Genomic DNA, 25,169 nt, shown 5'->3' on the forward strand with positions numbered 1-25,169 from the left:
CTGGAAAACAGTGTGGAGGTTCCTCAGGAAAATAACAATAGATCTCCCCTATGACCCAGCAATAGCACTGCTAGGAATTTACCCAAGGGATACAGAAATGCTGAGGCATAGGAGCACATGGCCCCCAATGTTCATAGCAGCACTCTCCACAATAGCTAAAACATGGAAAGAGCCTAAGTGTCCATCAACAGAGGAATGGATCAAGAAGCTGTGGTTTATCTATACCATGAAATACTACATGGCAATGAGAAACAATGAAATCTGGCCATGTGTAGCAACATGGATGGACCTTGAGGGTGTTATGCTGAGCGAAATAAGTCAGGCAGAGAAGGACAAATATCATCTGTTTGCACGTTTAGGAGGATTAGGAGGAAATTGACAGAGGAACAAGGGGGAGAAGAAGGGGGGAAAGGGTGGGGGAAAGGGAGAGAGGCAAACCATGAGAGACTCTTGAATGCTGACAAAAACTGAGGACTGATGGATGTGGGGGGAGGGGGTGATGGGCATGGAGGAGGACACTTGTGGAGATGAGCACTGAGTGTTATGTGGGAACTAATTTGACAATAAACTATTTGTAAAAAAAAAAAAAAAAGAAAATACATACACCAAAATGCTAGTAATAGTTATTTCAGAGATTTTTTCCCTTCTTACATTTTCTAATCCATCTCACATTAAAATAGTACCATTAAAAATTTTTTCCCAAAATATCTGTGACTACTAGAAGCAGCAGCTAAGAAAAGACACACTATACAAAGGTTTGCTATGCAGAGGTAAGTAGTATTATTGATACGACTTTGTTATTTTTTTCCTTTTTATCAAAGCTATACATGCATATGGTTTTAAGGAGAGGTCTCTAGTATCATAAAGTTTAAGAAAAACATTAATGCCGAGCACCCACTTCTTCTCCACTTCCCCCACTAAACTTCAATTACCTCAATGGGAAATGAAGACTAAACCCTTCATTGAAAGATTGCTGTTAGAACTGAACTAACTAGTTTAGCTTTTTTTTTTTTTAAGCTAATATAAATTCTAATACAGTGCTCGGTATACAAATAATAAGATCTTAAATGGTAGCAATTATTAAGTATATCTTGGCAGATTCTTTCAAATAACATTCTATGGCCCTAAGTGCCCTTCATGTGATCCCTTCTCAACTGTCTAAATAATTTCTCTTATTGCCAAGATCATTCTACCAAGCTAAAAGTCAGATGGTAATCATTCCATACAAATTTCACATTTTAATCCCAACCTAGAATACTATATAAATTATTTACCTTTCAGTTAATTCCTTTAAAAACTTACTGAGTACCTATTATATATGTCACATGCTGGCCCAGATCATTCTAGATACCAATGATAGAGAATACTCAAAGACAAAATGACCTGTTTTTTTTCAACAAATAAATATTAAGAAAGGGGATGGGATGGAGGGGACTTATACAGACTGATGTATACTTACATACATATACTGACCTTATTTAATTCCAATATACACTTTAAAAAAACGTTTAGAAAACTGGGTAAAACTGGAAGTTGACTGCACACTTGAAAACATTAAGAACAATCTTTAAAATTCTTTTAATATTTGGATAATATTATTGTGGTTATTTTTTAAAATAAAGAATTGTTACACTAGAGATACATGCTGAAATATTTACAGATGAAATTTCATGACTTCTGAGCTGTGCTTCAATAATCGTGGAGTGGGGGTAGGTAAGGAGGAGTGAGGTATAAAAGAATTAAAACCAACTATTAGCTGTTTAAGCTAAGTAGCAAGTACACTGAGGTTCATTATACTATTCTTCACTGCTTTGTTTGATGTTTTTCATAAAGTACAAAAATTTTTTAAAAACCTGCTTCCATAAAGCTTCATTTTAAAATGAGAGTGGAACATACACACACATGTTAGATGATAAGTCTTAATTAACAATTAAAAGGAAAGAGTAAAAGCATGGAGAGAGGAATGAAGGATGGTTTGTAATTTAATAAATAGCCAAGGAAAGCCAGGGATACTTGTACTGGTTGTTTACTGCACAACAGCTTCTGGCCCAAAGGAAAAGTGAAGACTGAAATCCAGGCCTCTGTCTGCTCTCCAACCTTGCACAGAAGAAAAGGATGCCTCTTTTTTTCTTTTTTGGTAAGTTTATTTATTTGAGAGAGAGAGAGCATCACGCACTAGTGCACACACACGCTAGAGAAGGAGGGAGAGGGGGAGAGAGAATCCCAAGCAGGCTCTGCCCTGTCAGCGCAGAGCCTAACATGAGGCTCAAACTGAGTTAACTGTGAAATCATGACCTGAGCCAAGATCAAGAGTCAGCAGCTTAATCAAGGAGCCACATAGGCGCACCCAAGGATGCCTTTTTCTAATTCTAAAAAAGGTACTATACAGGCTGGAAGGAGCTTGGGAATGACACTACTGAGGTGACTGCAAGAAAAATTTGAACAGGGGCACCAGGGTGGCTCAGTCAGTTAAGTATCTGTCTTTGGCTCAGGTCATGATCTCGCTGTTTGTGGGTTCGAGCTCCACATGGAGCTCTGTACTGACAGCTCAGAGCCTGGAACCTGCTTTGGATTCTGTCTGTCTCTCTCTGTCCCTTCCCACTTGCAATCTGTCTCTGTCTCTCTCTCTCTCTCTCCCTCTCTAAAATAAATAAACGTTTTAAAAAAAGAAAGAAAATTCTGAACAAGTTGGGGCAACAGCTTTCTAGAAGGCATATCAAATACCTAGACCCTGAAGAAGGAACATGCCTAGGATATCAGAACAGAATGGGGACAGGTCTCTGTGGCTAGATTAGGGAAAGTAAGGGGGGGAGAACAGCAGATAAAATTGCAGAGATATCAGGGGAAACTAAGAAGGGTCTAAGTTACAAGGACTTTAGCTTTTTTTTCTTTGTGTGAAATAGAAAATTACCACAGCACTGAACACACAGGCATGATTATGATCTAACTTTGTAAAGGATCACTTTCGATACTCTTTTCAGAACGGACTGTAACAAATCCCAAAGGGCAAAAGCTGGGAAGCCACTTAGAGGCTAATGCTGTAATCCAGATGAGAGATGGAAGTGGCTAAGACCACAGTGGTAGTGAAGAAAATGAGAAGTACAAGTAGCCAGATTCTGGATATACCCTGAAATTAAAGCCAACAAGATTTGCTGACCAACCAAATATGAAAATATGAAAGAAAAAGGTAAGTAAAATAATGACTTCAAAGTTTTTTGCTGAGCAATTCAAAAGGACTTGCCATTTATAGAGATGGGAAAGACTATAGGAATAAGTGGCACTAAGGGAACCGGGGAATGGGAAAGTAGGCTTCAAGAGTTCAGTTTTAGACATTAAGCTTAAGATACCCATTAGACATCCAAAGACATTAACACAGGAGTCTGGAGTTTAGACGAAGTTGAGACTAAAGATACATAATCAGATACATGTACAAGTTTAATTATAAAGAGTATTTTTTAAAGATTTTATTTATTTTTATATTATTTTATTGAGAGGAGGGAGGGAAAGAGGGGGAGAGAGGGAGGGAGAGGGAGAGAGAGAGATAGACAGAGAGACACAGAGACAGAGACAGAGACAGACAGAGAGAGAATCATAAGCTCCACACTCAGCACCAAGCCTGACAAGATACTCTATACCACGACCCTGGGATCATGACCAAAGCCGAAATCAAGTCAGACACTCAACCGACTGAGCCACCCAGGAGCCCCAAGATTTTATTTAAGTAGTCTCTACACTCAACGTGGGCCTCGAATTTACAATCCTCAGGTCAAGAGCCACATGCACTACCAACCAGGCAAGCCAGGTGCCCTATAAAGAGTTTTTTAAATTATAAAATCAGATAACACAAGCACAGCAGTAAGTAGAAAATAGAGAAGATACCTGAAATCTGAACCCTGAGATACTCTAGTGCTTAGAGGTCAGGAAAATGAAGAGGAATATCAAAAGAAACTGAGAGAAAGAAGACAGGAAGGTGACAGAACAACAGGAGTTCTAATCAAGTGAACAGATCATTTCAAAAGGCTGACAGAAAGCCACTGATGAAAAGGGAAGGGGGGGGAGAGAGAGAGAGAAACAAACAAAGAAACAAATAAAGAAAACAGTCTTGGGATCTAGCAGTCACAATTTGGAAGAAAGATGCTGGGGATAGAGAACACAAGAGAATTCCCTCCAGAAGCTGCGTTATAAGCAAAGAACAAAAGAATAAGACAATACAAATATATAATAAATATATATAAATGTATACAAAATGAATTTCCAAATCATGTGTGATAACACTGAAATTCAACTGAAAGGATTCTCACAGAGTATACATGCCCTTCAATTTTACCAAGCACAGATAAAACAAAAAGTAGAGTGGATATCTCACCATGTTAACTACATATTACCAGTGAAAACCAGAAAATAAAACCTTAATCTTGAAACATGAAAATCCAATTTCATAAATATCTAAATATGTATCTAAATATAGGATATAAGGGCTAAAATCGTAAGAAAGTTAACTGCTAGAAAATATTTATTATGAAACTAAAGAAAATAACAAAATGCACGTATCAAGTTTCCAAATGGATTAACTCCAGCCAATGCTTCTAAAAACAAGCACAAAGAGGCACTTGGCCATCCACTGGCAAAATCTGGAAAACTTACAGTGAGCGGGTCAACAATGTTAATACAATATCAAGTGTGTACGGAGTAGTGGGGATTACTCAGTTGCTTAAGGACTGTTTTTCATCATCTAAATTTTATTTTTATTTCTTATGTTTTTTTTTTTTTCTTTTTTGGTGGGATAGCACATGGGAAAATCTTTGTCTCCCAATTCATTTATATATTCTACCCATTATAGACTCTCCTGGATAAAAAACTAAATTTGAATGTAATCACATAATCATAACCCAAGGAATACTAGAGCTATTTATTAACAGTGGATTACTTTAATCTGAGAAAAAGGATTAACTAACCACCACTTAAATCAATGCATACTTTCCATTTGCTATTTCTCCGTGGAAGGTACTTCACTTATGTAGGAATCCAGTATCTTCAAAAGGCTGGCTACTACATGTCTCTATGAATGCTACAATTTGTTTTTAAGTTTGTTTATTTTGAGAGAGACTAGGAGAAAGGCAGGGAGAAAGGGAGACAGAAAATCCTAAACAGGTTCTGTGCTGTCAGTGCAGAGCCCAATGTGGGACTCAATCCCATGAACTGGGCCAAAATCAAGAGTCAGACGCTTAACCAACTTAGTCACCCAGGCAGCCCTCGAACACTGCCACTTTTAATGCCACCTTCACAGAGTTGCCTCCTCTGACCAGCCCAACTCAAATACACCATGGCCTCCGCCACCAAACAACCAGACACTCTCTATCACTTTACATTCTTTGTGAGCTCTGTGAAGATAGGGGCCTTATTTGTCTCAAACAAAACTGTACCCTCCAGCAATGGAGAGTCTGGTACCTGATGGGTATGCAATAAATATTTATTAAATGAACAAACAGTATCAACCACTTTTATACCAAAGCAAGTTATTATAGCTCAGTATTGCAGAGCCATGCCATAAGCTGTTGATGCCTGGAATGGTATTTAATGAGAATGGTGCCATAAAACAAGAATCGTTTGAAAACAATGCAACTTAATTGTCTTATAATATGGACTTTACCATTATTTACTGAGTTTCCCATTTCAATGAATCAGATCCCAATTACGCACTTTGTTCTATAAAATTTGGTTCACTTTTACTCAAATATAAGAGGAAAACAAAAACAGATGAGGCCAAGCTAAAAGTTCTTAGAGGATTACACATTTTTCAGTAGGTAAAACATCCCAAATCTGTAATAGCCAGGAAAAGAATTTTAATGGTATTATACACAATAGTAAATAAAATGTAAACTCCATGACAGCAGGAATTTGTCATTATGCTTTCTAATATATCCCTAATTCCTTGAACACAGCTAGAACACACAGTGTTCAACCTTAAGCAGTTTAAATGAACTGCATGAAAGTATACACAAATGTCACTGTTCCCAAATTTCTACCTCAGGAGATTAGAATCTCCACCTAAACTAGACTCTAATCACGGAATTACCCTTAATAAGCATAAGAAACAGAATAAAACACCTCTACTCCATCAGAGTAGTGCAGATGGACCCATTGCAGAATCTTGCAGAACTCAAGAGTAAGAATACTAACAGTTTAGAAAACAAAGATTAGAAGTATCCCACCAAGGAACTACCAAACAACAATAAAACATCTACTCACTCAAAAAGATATAATTAGTAGCTTTTTTTCAGAATATATTCATAGGAACTAAAACTTCTTAAGAGTAGAACTGCTAAAATTTCTACCTACCATTTACAACTGCATCAAAAAGAATAAAACACTTAGGAGTAAGTTTAACAAAAAACGTGAAAGATCTATACACTGTAAACTATTAAGACATTTATGAAAGAAAGAAGGCAAAAATAGATACTCCATCATAGATTAGAAAAATTAATGTTAAAATTCCCAAACAACTCAACGAAATCTATAGATTCATTCAACCTTTATCAAAATTCCAATGGCATTTTTCACAGAAACAGAACAATCAATCCTAAAATTTGTATAGAATCACCAAAGACCCCAAATAGCCAAAGCAATCTTGAAAAAAGAAGAACAAAGCTAGAGGCATCACACTTCCTGATTTCAAGCTACATTACAAAGCGACAGCAATGAGAACAATATCGTGCTGGCACAAAAATACACATAAATCAGGAGAACAGAATACAGAACCCAGAAATAAACCCATGCATATATAGTCAATTAATTTATGACAGCAGAGCCCAAGAATATACAATGGAGAAAGGATTCTCTTCAATAAATAGTGTTGGGAAAACTAGATGTCACATACAAAAGAATGAAAATGGACCTCTATCTCACATCATATACAAAAATCAACTCAAAAGAATTAAAGACTGGAACATAAAACATGAAATCATAAAACTACTGGAAGAAAATCAGAGGGTAGGCTCTTTATATCAGTTTTGGAAATATTTTTTTTTTATTTATCACCAAAAACAAGGACAGCAGAAGCAAAAATACACAAGAGGGAGAAAATATTTGCATATCATATATTTGATAAGGGGTTGATACCCAAAGTATATAAAGAACTCACACAACTCAATAGCAAACAAACAATCCAATGAAATAATAGGAAGAGGAACTGAAAAGACGTTTTTCCAAAGAAGAAATACAAATATGGGGCACCTGAGTGACTCAGTCAGTTAAGCATCTGACTTTGGCTCAGGTCATGATCTCTCAGTCTGTGGATTCAAGCCCCACATCAGGCTCTGTGCTGACAGTACAGAGCCTGGAGCTTGCTTCAGATTCTGTGTCTCCCTCTCTCTCTGTCCCTCCCCCACTCATATTCTCTCTTTCTCTCAAAAATAAACATTAAAAATAATTTAAAATAATAATAAAAAAAGAAGACAAATAAATGGCCAAATGGACAGGTATATGAAAAGATGTTCAACATCCCTAATTATCAGGGAAATGCAAGTCAAAACCATGATGAAATACCACCTCACACCTGTTAGTATGGCTATCTTCAAAAAGACAAAAAAAAAAAACAAATATTAGTGAGGATATGGAGAAAAGGGAATACTTATGCACTGGTGGTGTGAATGTAAACTAGTAGAGGCACCACAGAAAAGAGTATGGGGGTTCTTCAAAATACTAAAAATAGAACTACCATATGATCCAGTAAGCCCACTTCTGGATATATACCAAACCAAACAAAAACAAGGTATCAAAGAGATACTTGCACTCCCATGTTTGCAGCATTATTCACAATAGGCAAAGTATAAAAACTGAAGTGTCCATCAATAGATGAATGTATAAAGATGTGGTATATGTGCATGCGTACACACACACACAAATATTATACAGCCAAGAGAAAGGAACTCCTGCCATTTGCAATTACATGGAAAGACTTGGAGGATACTATGCTAAGTGAAATAAGTCAAAATAAGAGAAAGACAAATACTACATAATATCACTTATATGTGGAATCAAAAATAAAGTCAAATAATACTTACAAAAACAGAGTATAAAAATGTGGTTGACAGGGGCCGGGGGCGGGGGAAATAGGAAGAGGCTGAGGTGGGTAAAAGGGTACAAACTTCCAGATATACAATGAATACAGTCTGAAAATCTATTGTAAAACATGATGTCTGTAACTGATACCACTTTACTGCATTAACTGAAACCTGCTAAAAGTGAAATGTTCTCATAAATAAATATGTGAATATGAACATGAATATGCAATGTGGGGATATATTAATTAACATGATGGGGGAATCCTTTCACAAAGTATATCAAATCACCATGATATACACTCTAAATATCTTACAATTTTATATGCCAATTATACCTCAGTTAACACTGAAACTTTTTAACAAGATATAACCTTGATAGAATAAAAGTGTCAACTCTGCAATAAACTTAAAACATATAATTATTAGAACCTGAAAAACACAAGAGAACATAAAAATATCTAATAAAAATATATAGATCTATATATAAAGATCTTGACTTAATAAGCAAAATAAGAATTAATGCTTTGTGTATTTAGTCTTCAAGCAACTGTATATATAGTGAAACATATCTCCTTCCATTTCATAATGTAGGTTTAGGAGTCAGTACATACTTTCCATTATTTCAGTAAGTCTCGCTGGGCTCTTTTAAGGAGTCTGGATGAGCAATTTGGACTGGATGATTCCAATCACTCAAGTTCATTTCAGTTAAGATTCTAATTCTAGGGTCCTTCATAAGGAAAAGTATACAGCAGGCTTCAGTGAAAAACTACTTTAGTAAAATTTTTGTCTGTGTTACACACACACATCCCTTAATTTACAAGCATGTACCCTCTTACTTTTATTTCACGTATTTCTAATAATCTCACTTTCCTGAGATTAGAAAGACTATATAGGTGCTTGAGAAAGATACTCTGATAATTCCAAAAACATTATTATTTTAACGGGAAAAATAAATCATTAAAAAAAATTTTTTAATTTGTTTATTTGCCTCCACCACAATTACTGTAGGGACCAAAAGCCCTACCTACTAAAACAGTACCTAAGAATATCACTACTAATGAATGATAAAATAATTTATTTCCTAAGATAATTGAATCAGTTAAAAGCTAAATTATGTTCACTATACTATTTTTTAAAAACGAAGACTTATCTAACATGTTTTAGAAAATGACCCACCCAAAATAGTTAAAATAAAAACTCATTCTAAAACTATCTCCTTCTTGGAGAATATTTTATATAGGAAAATTGCTTTACTAAAACATCACACGAATGTTTCTCTACTAAAGCCAATACTGCTTGTCCATTAGTCAAGGTCATTTATTTGACAATTTTCCTACGTGACCAAAGTGTTATCAGATTTGATTTAAAGGATTTTTATCAACGTTAAACCTTAAGCCTAGGAAGATTTTTCTACCAAACCCTATCAACAGATCAGCTACCAAAATGACCTCTTTTCACACATAAGATGTACTTTTGTAAAGCTGCTTATCAGGAAATCTTTCATAAAGAAATGGACTGTAATTATATATGTAAACAGGAAAATACGGTTCTAAGATCTCCGAATTTAATTTAAATATTAAATATTTGATCTCCGAATTAAAAGAGAAATCAGTAAGTGCTATAAGAAACACTCCACAATGCCAATGTATGTAATTCTCCCTGCATTAATGTATACAAGTGGACATGAATATACACATTTAAAGATACTCCATTCATCTCACTAATTACATCTAAGGCAATTTAAGCATTAAAAAGAGGAGGGGGGGTGTAACACAATTAATGTATTTTTAAAACCTATGCACCCATTATGACAATCTAAAAGGAAAGAGCCAAAAAAATAATCTGTCACCTCTGGCACTGGATGTGATCTTGAAACTGGTAATCAAATGTTACTTCTTTCCTTTAATCTGCCTCTTCAATAGGAATGTAGTTCAGAATAACCAGGTAATAAGGGAAAACATTTCTTTGCCAGAAGAGTGCCAACAAATAAATATAAAAGAAAAGACAGAATTAAAAAGTCATCACTTTGCTACAATTGATTCTAACAAGTATCATCAATGGATGCATAAAACTATTAGGGGAAAGGCCAATAAAGAACTAATACTTTCATGTTGCCAAAGTTTTATCTCTACAGATTACTTGCTATCTCAAGTATTTAGGAAGTAGAGTTTTGGCTTTTGCCAAATCCAGTTATCGAATTTAATATCAAAACCAAACACCGTAAGACTTCTTGATGTGATATAATATTAACTACACAGATTCACCTATGAAGGAATCTTGCCAAAACGTTTAACCTGAATCCAATTAAGCTTTTAAATCTAACTTCCAATTTGCAGGACATAAAAGGAACAGAACAAGCTGACTATCACCACAAAGAAACGATATTAAAAAGCCAAAACTTAGGACATTAAGAAATATTTGGTCTTATTTATTAAAAAAAAAAAGTATCACTGGAAAATATGGAGGCTTTGGAAATAGAACTAAATACAATACTCAAGTCCCTTGATTACACTTTGATTTGAAGAAGCCAAAAGAAAATGATATTGTGGACAAACGGCAAACTTGAATATGGACAGGATATTAGATTTTAGGGAATTATCTATTTTTCAGGTGTGTTTATAACACTGTTATGTAGAAATCCTTTTTCTGGAGATGCATGATGAAATTAAACTGATTAGATGGAAGCGGGTGGATTATCTGGCAAACTGACAAATGGATGCAGCCAATAAAGCAAAACATTAATAGCTGTATCTTGGTGACGGTGTATACTGTATGTGTGTGTATACTGTATTATTATTCTTCCAGTTTCAGGAGGTTTTAAATTTTCAAAATACAAAATTTAGTTTTTAGAAAAAAAGAGAAGCGTGGGACACCTGGCTGGCTCAGTTGGTAGAGTGTACAACTCTTGTTCTTAGGGTTTTAAGATCAAGCCACACATTGGGTATAAAATTACTTAAAAATAAAATCTTTAAAAAGAAAAAAAAGAAAAGCTCAAAATAAAATATATCCCTAATCAGGTATCTAACAGCATACATTTGATTTATAACCCATTTTGTTCCAAAACAGATTTAGTCTTATAAAAGACAGATGATGTAAGCTAATATGTAAAAAGAAAAAAAGTAAGGAAAACTAAAGGAAAAGATAGGACAGAAGCTAAGATGAAGTCAAGGATGATGTAAGTACCCAGGATGAGTTACAAATATTTATATTTTATGAAGCTTAAAAGTCAAAGTTTGCCAGGTATTTATCAAAACTCTCTAGAAAGAAAAATATGAAAAAATGGTCAGTATACATTAAAAAGGTACTGCCTCCAAATAAAATACCATTTCAACAGACACCCTTATAACAACTTCCATTAGACTTTAAGTATACACTAAGCATATGGTCTCTTAAGGAGATATATAGATATAACGGGGGTGTAAACACAATCAATCTCTGTCCAGGAATGAAATATTATTACGTATATTAACAGTTATCCAAAAACTAAAAAGAAGTTAAACTTCACAAATATTTAATCAAACTGACAACTAGCATCCTTGCTCAATTCATGTCAGTCACAATTTATCTAAAGAGAAATATCCTGAGACAAGAGTGAGAATTCCAGAAAGTGGTGGCACTGGGCACCTTTAAACCATTTGTCTGCCTTCAACAGTTTGCAAGCATGTCATCAACAGAGTTCTTTTTATATTTAAAAAAAAAAAAACCTTTAAAAAGAGTGGACTGTTTACAATAATTTTCAGAAAATGAGAGGACTATTAAAATCCGTGTATTACAGAGATTTGCCATTAATTCACAGCAAAGTCCTTAAGAACTTTTACAGTTAAGGATGAGTTAATACTTTTTTTTAAGTAACACAAATGTTTTATAAAAGAAACAAGTGTTACAACATGCTGGCCTTTTCTATTACAAGCAGTTTTAAGCAATATGTTATGTGAAAAAATAAGCACCCTTAATCTGTCCTTTTTTGATAAAAGATAACATTTAGTAATGAGTAAGAAATTATTTGCTTTTCAAAAAGAAACTTGAGTTAACAGACTCTTAACTATAGAGAATAAACGGAAGGTTACCAGAGGAGTGGTGAGTGAGGGGAATGGGTGAAACAGGTGATGGGGATTAAGGAATACACTTTGATAACCACTGGTTGGATATATGGAATTGTTGAATCACTCTATTGTATACCTAAAATGTAACATCGTATGTTAACCACTGGAATTAAAAGAAAAAAGATAAAACTTGAGCTAAGGAAACATGTTCAGAAATACTTCCATCATTATGTAATTTGTACTAAAAGCGAAATTTGGCACCTAAAAGAACTCTTATCTGCACACTTTAAAATTTTGCCAAAACAAAGATTCAGTGAGTTCTGAATTCAAATAAAAATTTTAAAAGGTAATAACTTCCTATTGGTTTAAAAGAACAGACACACTGAAGATGGCAAAAATGTTCTAGTTTAGCTGCAAGAGAAGCCTTTGTATACCTGACAGATAAGGAACAAAAATCTAGGATAATAATTCATTATGTAAAGACTATAGTGAATTTCTTTCGTGTAAACACATGTCTCTTTCTTGAATTATGGCTTTCATCTAGAATAGCCATTGAAATTAAGCATCAAAATGAACTCAACTCGGAACCAAAATGTATTTTATATATAAAATATAACATTGTTATCAAAAGGACAAGATGAAATTTTCAAAAATAATTAAGTATAATCAATCATACTGCACTCCAAAAAAGTTCTTGTACATTAACAATAACTTTTCAAGTATAAATATCATTTGTTATCAACAGCTTAAAGTATCTATTATATATATTACATAACAGACATTAATATTAGTATAGTAGGACAAGTATATCAACACACATACAAGTAAAAATGTCTTACTGATAAACATGTACAGTCAAGGTTGGACACCATCATCTTAATTAAATGAAGCCTCAGATATAGAAGTAGCAATTCTGACACCCATCCCCACTTCAGAGTGAAACAATACAAGAATTCAGTCTCCCTTAAACTTTTTGATAAAAGCAGATCAATGAACAGAGACCCGGAATTTTATGAACCGTGACCAAAGTTCCATTAGTTAGGGGCAAGAAAAAGAGAATGCAGCCTAGAAAAGTCTTTGATGAGTGAAGCAGAATCAACTCTGAAAACAAGCCTGGTAATCAAACCTCTCAGGATAACCTGTATGCTGAGGTCAGCTTACCAAGATAAAAGTCCTGATGTTAGCCTCTCCACAGAGTGAACTACAGAATCTATGCTTGAGAGCCACCCTTCCTCATGCACTAGAATTTGTTGTTTACCCGAGTATTGGTCACCCAAAATAAAGACAGCACTTCAATGTACTTACTGCTAGCCATGGCCACTAAGTTATAGCCAATGAAATGAAAGCAGAAATGGTACATGCAATTCTCAGGATACAATCATAAAGGGGTGGGGTGGAGTGCATACCCTCATTTCCTTTTTTCTCTTTTACTGACTAGAATTCAACTTCTAGTTGGATACTGAAGAAGCCATCTCAAACTATGAGGTGAACCTGGATTTAGGGACATACATGGTAGCACAAGGTAGACAGCACAAGTGTCAGAAGCTTAGGTCCCTGACACTGGAGGTCCACACCAACTCTCAGTCACCTTCTTCTGAGTTGCTATATAACAAAATAAATGTTTCTTCATATCACTGTTATTTGGAGTTTTCTTGTCACTCACACCTGAACTTATTTTATTAAGATGCCACAATAAGTCACAATCCATTAGAACCAATCCATCACAGCAACAACCTAGAGAAAGAACAGAGCCTGTAACAGGGATAGTATTTCTGAGATCAGGCAATAAGCTGAGGATGCCTAGGTCTATGATTTGGGAAATCCAGGTAATTAGGCTTTCCTATTGCTCTAATAACAGGAAAATGCCACTGCCAAGGAATTAACTTCTCTGGTTGGCAGGTATATCAAACCCTAAGACAGGGAAGATGGGCTAGCGACAGGGCCTTAAAACAAGCTTATCTTATCTCTCTCTTGAGCCACTAACAGTCAGTCCAACTGTCTTAACATTGAGATCCCATAAGAACTGCAGATGCAGCTCTCACTCTTTTATCAGAATTCCTTTTGGTCAACATCTTCAAGACATAGCAAACAAAAGGGCGTAGAGATATTTCATTACTCATTTTTCTTTCATGGGAAAAAATGATAATAAAAATTATAGGATTAAATAGACAAAGGAACAAAAAATCAAAACCAAAGTAAAGAACCAAATCTCAGGAATCCTTGGTTTTCTTTGTCAAAATTACTTTAAAATTACAAAGTGGAATAATTCACTGCTTTTAAGATTAAAAAGCTGTCCATAAACCATCTCATGTTGTTTAAAATAAGTAAATATCATTTGCACATCTTTTACCAAATATTCTAATTATGAGAAATAAGTGTATTTGATCAAATTGCTGCCACACTGGGGCACCTGGGTGGCTTAGTTGGTTAGGAATCCGACTTTGGCTCAGGTCATGATCTCACGGTTCATGGGTTCAAGCCCTGCGTCGGGCTCTGTGCTGGCAGCTAGCTCAGAGCCTGGAGTCTGCTTCAGATTCTGTGTCTCCCTCTCTCTGACCCTCCCTGGCTCACGCTCTCTCTCTCTCTCTCTCTCTCAGAAATAAATAAAACATTAAAAAGAAAAATTTTTTAAAAATCCTGAAAAAATTGCTGCCACATTAAACAGTCATATCAAGAACTCTAGTCTTTTAAACTGAAAAATCCTAGGATAGTAGCCTTCCTGACCAAAGACTACCCATTACATAGAGTACAAAAAACTTTTTACCCACATACACCAGAAAAAAACTTTTTTAACCATGTTAAAATGTACAAGCCCCCAATAACTGCAAAATCATTTACACCTGAAAACATCTTCTTTTAATCATATAAATAGTTCTGTTAAAATGTTTGAGAGAGAGAGAGCGTGATCTCAGGCATGTGCACAGAGAGGAGCAGAGAAAGAGAATCCCAACTTGAGGTTCGATCTCATTAACTGTGAGATCATGACCTGGGCCTAAAACCAAAGTAGGCTACTTAACAAACTAAGCCATCCAGGCACCCCAATGATATAAACAGTTCTGGAACTATTAACAAGTTATCAATCATGTTTAAATTAACTAGACATAGTGTGATAAGCTTACTTACTTAAATTCTGAACTGAGATCATGAAGTGTAGAAATAAATTTTGAGGGGCGCCTGGGTGGCTTAGTCGGTTAAGCATCCGACTTTCGCTTAGGTCATGATCTCGCGGTTCGTGAGTTCGAGCCCCGCATCAGGCTCTGTGCTGACTGCCAGCTCAGAGCCTGGAGCCCGTTTCAGTCTGTGACTCCCTCTCTCTCTGACCCTCCCCTGCTCATGCTGTCTCTCTCTCTCTCTCTCTCTCCTAGAAATAAATAAAATTTAAAAAAAAAAAAAAGAAAGAAAGAAATTTTGATTACAAACAGAGTAAGCAGTTAATTCTGGAGAAAAAAACTCACAGATAAAGAATGAGGCTGAAAGGAATTCAGCTGGGAAGAAAGAAGTAGGTAGGAAGGTGAGAGAATTCAGATAATATATTAAAAATATAAGATAATAAAAAATGAACATATTACAGATTTTCAAAATGCACCAAGATAAGGGTTTAAAAAAACTTCTCTTCCTACTTCACCACAAAACCAGGACTCTATTATTATTCTAAATATGAACCCTGAGTATGGGTTCAAAAAGCACGTGAAAGCTAATATGAAAATGTGACCATTCCTAACCCTATTAATGAGAAAAGTGAATTCAAATTTATATATCATCAGAATAGACTCCTATGTTCTTCATTTTAACTATACTTTTTTACGGTTAGGATTATTCAGACATTATTTACTCCAAAATATTGCACCAGCCATATTTTATAAATTTTACATTTTTAAAATAACAAGAGTATTTCTTCTGATGAAAGTTATAAAATTAAGGCTAAACTTAGCTCTGGGATGAGAAAAATATACCTGCACTTTCTGACTCAAAACAAAGAAGAGGTATTCTCTTTTCTTGCTGTCACCACTAGGTGATGACAGACCAATCATCATAGACAAAAATCTAGTTTTAGATTAGTTTTCCAAACTAGTGGTCTTCCAAGGAGATTTGTCAGATGTGACGTTTAAGAAAATTAAAAACTGGGGTGCCTGGGTGGCTCAGTAGGTTGTGTTCAACTCCTGATTTCAGCTAGGGTCATGATTTCAAGGTTCGTGAGACTGAGCCCCAAGTAGAACTCTGCACTGACAGCACAGAGCCTACTTGGGATTCTGTCTCTCCCTCACTCTCGCTCTCTCTGTCCCTCCCGTCTCTCTCAAAATAAGTAAACAAACATTTAAGAAACAAGGGAAAAAGTTAAAAACTACTAAAGTAACTACAATGTAATTAATTACCAGACATCATTTTTTTAAAAGTTTATGCACACATTCAGGGGAGGGGCAGAGAACGAGAATCCCAAGCAAGCACATTTTCCAACTAAGGCAAGTAAATACGGAGGTGAGAAAAGTACAAGAGATAGAAGTAAAACTAACAAATCTAAAGAGTTCCAAGGGAACCAAGGCAGTGATAATAGTGAAAATGGTGATAAGGGATTATGCAATCCTGCCATGACTGGAAGAAAACAGCAATCATCATCAAAAGAACTAAATGGGGTAGAATTTTACTCAACAAGTTGCTACTTTAAACAAGGGCTATAAAACAAAAATTATCAGGGTGCCTGGGTGCCTCAGTCAGTTAAGCATCCAACTCTTGATTTCAGCTCAGGATATCTTAGAATTCCTGAGTTCGAGCGCCACCACACTGACGTGAGGAGACTGTTTGTGACTCTCTCTGTCTCTACCCCTCTCTCTGTGCCTCCCTCAGGTGTCCATTCATGCTCTCTCAAAATAAACATTAAAAATTTTAAAACAGGGACACCTGGGTGCTGCAGTCAGGTAAGCGTCCGCCTTTGGCTCAGGTCATGATCTTGAGGTCTTGGGCACGAGCCTCATGTCAGCCTCTGTGCTGACAGCTCAGAGCCTGGAGCCTGCTTCAGATTCTGTGTCTCCTTCTCTCTCTGCACCTCCCCCACTCACACTCTGTCTCTCTTCTTCAAAAAGTAAATAAACAATAAAAGAAATTTTTTTTTAAATTTTTAAACAAAAATAAAAATGATGTGTACCAAAATGATCTTCATTTATGTCTGAAATTATGAGGCTCCCACTGTCCATTTGTGCAAAGTCATTTTCAGGATCCCCAAAATCATTTTCTGAGGAAAATAATGGCTCTGTCCTCCTCTGACCAGGGAGGGCAGAGAAGCCTCCTATTTAAACAAATACACCCATTGGAGCTTTTAAATTTACATAAACCCATACACATCCCTGTTTATTTATAAAGGTTATGCCTATGCGTTTAGGCTGACAAAAAAAGGGGGGGTAGTGGTGCTGATAATTGCATTCCCACCAGTTTTCAGACAGTATCATATAACTCACCTTCCCATTAATACATTTAACAATCTGGTATAAGAAATATCCAAGGAAAGTTGTTTGAAAGATAGCATAAAACCCTCAGTTTGTTCTCTGTATTCACGAGTCTCTTATGCTTTGCCTCCGTTCGAAACTCTTTTTTCCCCTTCCCTTCCCCCATGGTCTTTTGTGAAGTTTCTCAAATTCCACATATGAATGAGAACATATGATATCTATCTTTCTCTGACTTATTTCACTTGGAATAATACCCTCCAGTTCCATCCACGTGTTGCAAATGGCAAGATTTCATTCTTTCTCATTGGCAAGTAGTATTCCATTGTGTATATATATATACATTAATATACACTGTGTGTGCGTGTATATATATATATACACGTGTATATATATATATACACCACATCTTTACCATTCATCATCAGTTGATGGACCTTTGCTCTTTCCATGATTTGGCTATTGTTGATAGCACTGCTATAAACACTGGTATATATGTCCCTATGAATCAGCACTCCTATATCCTTTGGATAAATTCCTAGTAGTACTATTGCTGGGTTATAGTGTAATTCTATTTTTAATTTTTTGAGAAGCCTCCACATAGTTTTCCAGAGTGGCTGCACCAGTTTGCATTCCCATCAACAGTGCAAGAGGGTTCCCCTTTCCCCAAATCCTCACCAACATCTGTTGTTTCCTGAGTTGTTAATTTTGGCCACTCTGACCAGTGTGAGGTGGTATCTCAATGTGGTTTTGCTTAGTATTTCCCTGATGTTGAGCATCTTTTCATGTGTCTGTTGGCTATCTAGATGTCTTCTTTGGAAAAGTGTCTGTTCATGTCTTCTGCTCATTTCTTCACTGGATTACCTGTTTTTCTGGTGTTGAGTTTGGTAAGTTATTCATAGATTTTGGATACTAAGGGTTCCAAAATTCTTAAAAAGGAATTATTGGCTATCAGAAATTTTCTATCTGACTTATAATTTAAAAAGTCACTGGCTCTCTATAGTCAAATTTTATCTCCTATTCCTCCCTAAAGCCCATTAAAATGAGTATAAAGGAATAAAAGGTAAAAAGCCTGTAATAACAAAGAGTAAGAAGCAGCCCAAAAGCAGATGAAAGGCTATAACACATTTCTGAAAGATAAAAAGAAACCTGAACACAAGAGAGTAATGAAACAGAGCATGAAAAAGTTATAACCTAGAGTCAAAGGAAGCTATAACTTAAGAGAGAACAAACCCATCCAACAAAGGGTATTGGCAGGGACCTAGGCTAGAAATAAAGAATTACCTTAAGGACTAACATACTGAGAGATCAACCTCATCCTTTCCCCTGCCTTCAATACTACCCAATAAGGCATATAGACAAGCACTGAATTCCAAGCAAGAAAATCTTTTCTTAACCCAAAATGAATGAATACCTAATGATAAAGCGCTTCTCATCCTGGCATTCAGAGGTTCCCCCAAAATAACTGCAGGCTATCTAGCTAACACTCACTTATCACACAGCAAACCTGACATACATTTCGTATTTCTCCCATTTTAAACATCAAGAAATTAAAAATAATTAGACATTTGGAAAAAGCTAACAACACAGCAAAATAAAAATATACAAATAGAACAACTAATTCAGACTATAAAGACACTCTCACTATAACCCTATAACAAACAGAATACTATTTAAAAATGGTATGAATAGGGGCACCTGGCTGACTCAGTAGGTAGACCACACAACTCTTGATCTCAGGGTTGAGTTAGAGCCCTGCACTGGGTATAAAGCTTAATTAATAAAAAAATTAAATTAAATTAAAAAAATAAAAATGGTATGAAGTAAACCTAAGAGTTCTTAGAAACAGTAATGCAATTGTCTAAATTAAGTATTCGAATACTTTCCATACTGGAAAATATGGCAGTGAATCTCTAAAAAGACATAAAGCAAAAGATGGTAAAAACGCAAGAAAGAGATGAAAAATGTGTCCTCTAGAAAGGGAAATTTTTCTACTAGGAGTTGCAGAGAAAACAGAAGAAAATTCCAAAGAGCTGTAGAGATCACTCTCCAAACTAAAAACCCACCAAGGGCCCAGCAAAAATGAAAGACAATACACCAAAAGATACAGAAAAGATCCTAAAGCAGAGGAGTAGGAATGGCCACCTAACAAAACAAAGATCTCATACCAGAATCAGGCAACCTAACCACAATACTAGATGCTAGAAGGCTAAGAAATAATGCATTAAAAGGTGATATTCAAGTAAAAGCAAATTATTACTCAAATACGATATGACCAAAAACTTACTAAGGATGTCAGTAAGAGGCAACAGATGAAATACATAAAAATAATAGCTCTACTCAAGGAGCACAGTGAAGTTCAGGGATGTTCAACAGGGCAAGAGGATGGCAAGCCCAGACAGAAACAAGACAAAGAAAGAGGGCTCTGGGAAGCAGATTTCCAGAAAAAAGGTAGACTGAATAGAACCAAATATCCCAGACCTTGAAAAAAGAAGCCCATTATAAGAGCATAGATATGGAAGTTAAATTTTAACCCAAAGAATAAAAACTGTTCTAGTCTCTATCCAAGGTTTGTATTTTAAGTGAAATAAGCAATTATTTCAGAAATAATGAAATGAATTTTAAGTAATAGATAAAAGGAAGAAACTGAAAGACATTAATTAGGGATATAGTGATGAAGACATGATTAATTTTATTTCAGATTTTAAATTAAAAAGACAGAAAGTTAAATGTTCAGTCAATGCAAAGTAAAATTAAAATATACTTGGCTTTACATTATGTCAAGTAAAAGAGAGCAAAACTCTACTGTAAAAAAAAAAAAAAAAAGTGTAAATCTCATATTCCCAGGGAACTATTACTCTATTTTTGAGGAATCCTAAGTTCTTCCTTTTAGGCAATCAAAATGTACCTCTCTCTAACAGCTACCTAATGGATCTAGTTCTTAAAATAGTCAAACTTCTTGGGGTGCCTGGGTGGCTCAGTCATTAAGTATCCAACTCTTGATTTTGGCTCAGGTCATGACTTCACAGTTCGTAGGATCAAGCCCCACATCAAGCTCTGCACTGGAGAGCTCTGACCTGCATGGAGCCCTGCATCGAGCTCTCTCTCTCTGCACTCCACCCCCCCAAATAAATAAACATTTAAAAAAAAGTCAAATCTCTTGCCAATGTGACAAACTCTCAAGGATCTATATATGAATTATGAAAGTTGCGGAGTCAACTGCTATTATATCCTATTTTCCATCTTCCAGCATTTTCTCTCCCCCACTAACATTACATCTCTAACTTTACAAATTTTTGTCTCTTTTCTGTTTGCTCTCTTCTAAAAATACTCATTTTCACCAAAACCACTCTAATTGTACCTCAAAATGATATTTAATATTAACCATCACTTACAGAAATGGAAGTTTTATTCTTAAAAGTTATGCATGTTCTTACAAGGTTGATCAGTTACTCTAACAGTATACACTCTCTTAATATTTCATCACATTTATATTACGACCTTGTTTCATGTATTAAGTTTGTATTTTCTTCTTCAAATGCAATTCTCAAAAATAAGATAAACTGCACAAGTTCATTGTGACTTCTTGTGATGGCACAAGTTAATTAAAACACTACCACTCAGAATAATAAACAAAAGGAGTGAAAAAGGACCCAAGTGCAAACATGGAATGAATTTATATGTGTACTTGGATCCACATTTCTAAATTTGAACAGTTTGCCACCCCCACAAATCAAGTATGGACAAGAACAATAATTAAAATCTGAAAACAGGATTTTACTGGATCAAAGGTCCACTCCGTTTAGTTAAATGTAATGTCTAATTGGAAATGCTGTCCAAGAGAAGCGTGAAGCCATAAAAACTTGTGAATGGGGCAGGTGGCTAGCTCAGTCAGAGGAGCATGCAACTCTTGACCTTGGGCTGTTGGGTTTGTGAGTTGGAGCTCTATATTGGGTGTTGAGATTACTTAAATAAAAACTTTCTAAAAAACATTTAAAAAGGACACCTGGGTGGCTCAGTTGGTTAAGCATCAAGTTTCAGCTCAGGTCATTATCTCATGGATTCTTGAGTTCTAGCCCTGCAATGGGCTCTGTGCAGGCCGCATAGAGCCTGCTTAGGATTCTCTAGTCTCCCTCTCTCTCTCTGCCCTTCCCGGACTCGTGTTGTCTCTGTCTCTCTCAAAATAAATCAAAATAACCTTTAAAAAAAAAACAAGTTGTAAACACCTTTTAATAAAGCTCAATGATCCACTAAAACACAATTATTTTTTCAGGACAAGTATAAGACAATTTTTCGGATTTTACATAGATGAATTCTGCCTCTAATGGTGAAGACACCCTGAAACTATAGAGTATGACCAAAGTTAAAACTTATGTGCCAATAAAGGGACTAAATCACACATTTGCTAAGAGGCTTATAAAACCAGCCTTAACATGTATTATAATACTTTGTGAGGAAAGTGGCACAATCTAAAATTCTTATTAAACAAAACTGCTTGATGTTATTCATGACAGGAAAGTAACTATCACATGCATGCTAGTAGAAATTTTCCTTACATTTGAAAAAAAATATTTAAATACACAATATGAATCAACTGTTAGCAAATACGCAAGATACCAGTAAGATTTTAATGACTTTCTGAGGTGTTTAATGTCCAAAAACCGTATTACCAGAGGAACCTTTTTTTAATTAAGTGAATTATCATTCTGTAAGCCATGATGTAACCTGCAAGGAATACCTTGGTTTCATTGAAAGGTACAAGAGCTTTCAGTGCTATTTGAATAAAAGGTACTCGGAATACCTAATATCTACAATATATGTCTTCCTGGTCTTAAGAAAATAAATGAAATTACAACCACTGAACATTTTTTTTCAATATACCATATAAATAAATGGTTAAATACAAGATTTGCTTCACATTTATGAATCATAGCCATCCAAGTAAAAGGGGAACATGTTTGTAAAAAGAGAGAGAAAATATTTCTCCTCGACACTGTATATTGCCAGTTCTTGAAAAGCCATCTCAATGATTTTGCATACATTCTTCAAGTGGTATATATAAACAATATATTTGGTATCAACAACTTATTACTTGGGCAAATATTTTAGTTTTAAAGATAACAGGATGTTTAAAGAATACCAGTAACTGTTTTGATCACCAAGATCAAACATTTCCCCAATACTTAATGATTTTCCTTACTGGAGCTTTAAAAAAAAAGTTTACTGCGCAAATCTAAACACTATATGCAAATACTAGAATTATGTACATGAAGAAATACTTTGGAGTCCAAAGCATTCAAATACAGATCAGAAATCTACTGGTGATCTCCCAACATGAAATGATTAGCATCCTAATTTTTTTACCTTGTACAGAGCCCTAAAAGTAATCTTCAATGTGTCTTTCCAATTTTTTATTCTATGATTTCTGGACACAGATGAAATATATGCAAGCCACTCAACTATGGCAACAAAAAACTGGTCCTTAACAACTACAGCAAATCAACTTGGTTAAGCGTAGCAGAGAACCAAGACATAGCAGTTATTTGTTTGCTAGTTTTAGCACTGTCAAAACCAGAGTTACAAAATAACTATAATCTATAGCTGTCACTGATATGAGGAATAGTGACAGGGTCATTTCCCGGCTAAAGGTCCAGCAAGACAATTAGTAAAAACATATAGACCCATGTACAAAACATCTGGGTAAAAACTATATCCTTTTTATTTTATAACAAAAAGCTGAAGTAATATGTCAACAGCTGAAACATATGTAAAAACTGTCCATACAAGGTTTTCACTAAATGGTTTATAATAAAAATTTCTGCTTCCCAACTGTCTCTTAAGACTAAAATTATGTCAAAACAATTTTTTTTAATTTAAAAGACGGCCATTTTGCTATCATTAGAAAATACACAGTCCTTTTACTCAACCAAATATCCCAAAGGGCAAAAGAATTTTGAAGCAATCAAGATAAATGCCGTGACAACACAAAGAAATCTAACAATCCTAGACAGAAGTTTATTACTTAAAATGTCCTCCACAAATTCCCTTACTATCTTAAAAACGTATATACTACATACATATTAATAAAAACAGTTCCACTTCAGAGCCAAAATAAATAATTATAGCAAACAAATTTAAAATAAATTTAGAATAATTTACTTAAGTTCTTAAATAAAAAGTTAAAGTTTATTAAGATAACAGAATCACAATCAAGTATTAATTATACCTCAAAAAATTGTTAAGTACTTCAGTAAGGATGTTCTTCTATTAACAAAAGAAATGTTCACCAAACTGAAGAGACTTTTCACAATAGAAACTTTTCAAATCAATAAAAATCAATTTTTTAAAAAAGAAGGACAGGATGTAGGAATACTGGTATTATGAAAGAGCTGAACTTTTATAAATAAAAAAGTCTAATAAGATGATACATTTGCCAATTTCAAAACCAATTAACATCCTGAAGAATAATCATATCTCCAGTAATAAGCATATAAGTATTCAATAAATGTTTTTCCTGAATTTGGCCTGAACTGTGAAATTCTGCATACAACCAAGAACTGTCAAAAGCACTTGACAATAGTTAGGTACACTGTACTGACACAGGAACCAAAGTAAAAAACTTGAACAGTGCATACATAAAACAAAATTTTAAAAGCTTTAAGACATTTAGAATACAACAAAAACAATGTAAACCTAAGCAATAACACAACACCAAGTATGTAATTCAGAGATATACCATTAGCAAGCAATTCAAAAGACCTCAATATTAAAGAGTTGTTAAAATGAAGAGTCCTAGTATGGAGGTCTTCAAAATGTTGAGGTCTTCAAGCAGAGTAATCTGACAAATTTATGGATGAATAGCAGGCCAGCCTAATTTAAATATTATATTAAAATATTAGGAAATATTAAAAGAAAACAAAAAGTATTCAGAAAAATAGATATCAGAAGTCTAGGCTCATTGAAAGACAGATCAACACCACATAAACCTGTGAACTACTCTATGGAACAGTGAAGGGAAGCCTAACTTCTCCATGTAAAGCTGATTCCCCTTTAGTTAATTTTAGCTTACAGGATAGCTAGCTAATTGCCCCAAAGTCTGCTATAGTATTTGCTTTGCTTTATAAAAGAAAACCTACATATTTTCCACATATTAACGTATCTCTGAGGTAATTCCTCATTAAGAATTAGTTTACCCTTACAAAAAGTTGCTATCCTCAATCTTTCAGTTCCTTCAACTGTAGAACCTAGAGCAGTGCTATCCAACAGAAATATAATGCAAGCCACATATATAATTTTAAATTTTCAAGTAGCCACTTAAAAAAAAAAGGTAAATACAGATGAAATTAATTTTAACCATATATTTTACTCAACATATACAAAATATCATAAATGTAATCAACATTTAAAAAACTCCAAGGGGCACCTGGGTGGCTCAGTCAGTGAAGCAACTGACTTGATTTTGGCTCAAGTCATAATCTCACAGTTCGTGAGACTGAGCCCTGCACAGGGCTCTGCGCTGTCAGCACAGAGATTCCCTGTCTCCCTCCTCTCTCTCTCTGCCCCTTCCCCCTCTCAAAAATAAACATTTAAAAAAAAAACCCTCTGATAAAATATATTTTATGTTCTTT

At 34.9% G+C, this 25,169-nt stretch overlaps 1 protein-coding gene across 4 annotated transcripts in view; it reads right to left on the bottom strand.

Annotated features, from left to right (window-relative positions):
• PHF3 (PHD finger protein 3) overlaps window positions 1-25,169 on the bottom strand; it is an 87,224-nt gene that overhangs the window by 49,828 nt on the left and 12,227 nt on the right. The gene's annotated exons all lie outside the window — the stretch shown is intronic.

This window comes from Hyaena hyaena, unplaced genomic scaffold (assembly GCF_003009895.1).
Source record: "Hyaena hyaena isolate Hyena2069 unplaced genomic scaffold, ASM300989v1 scaffold_1258, whole genome shotgun sequence".
In the NCBI taxonomy this organism is placed as follows: Eukaryota; Metazoa; Chordata; class Mammalia; order Carnivora; family Hyaenidae; genus Hyaena; species Hyaena hyaena.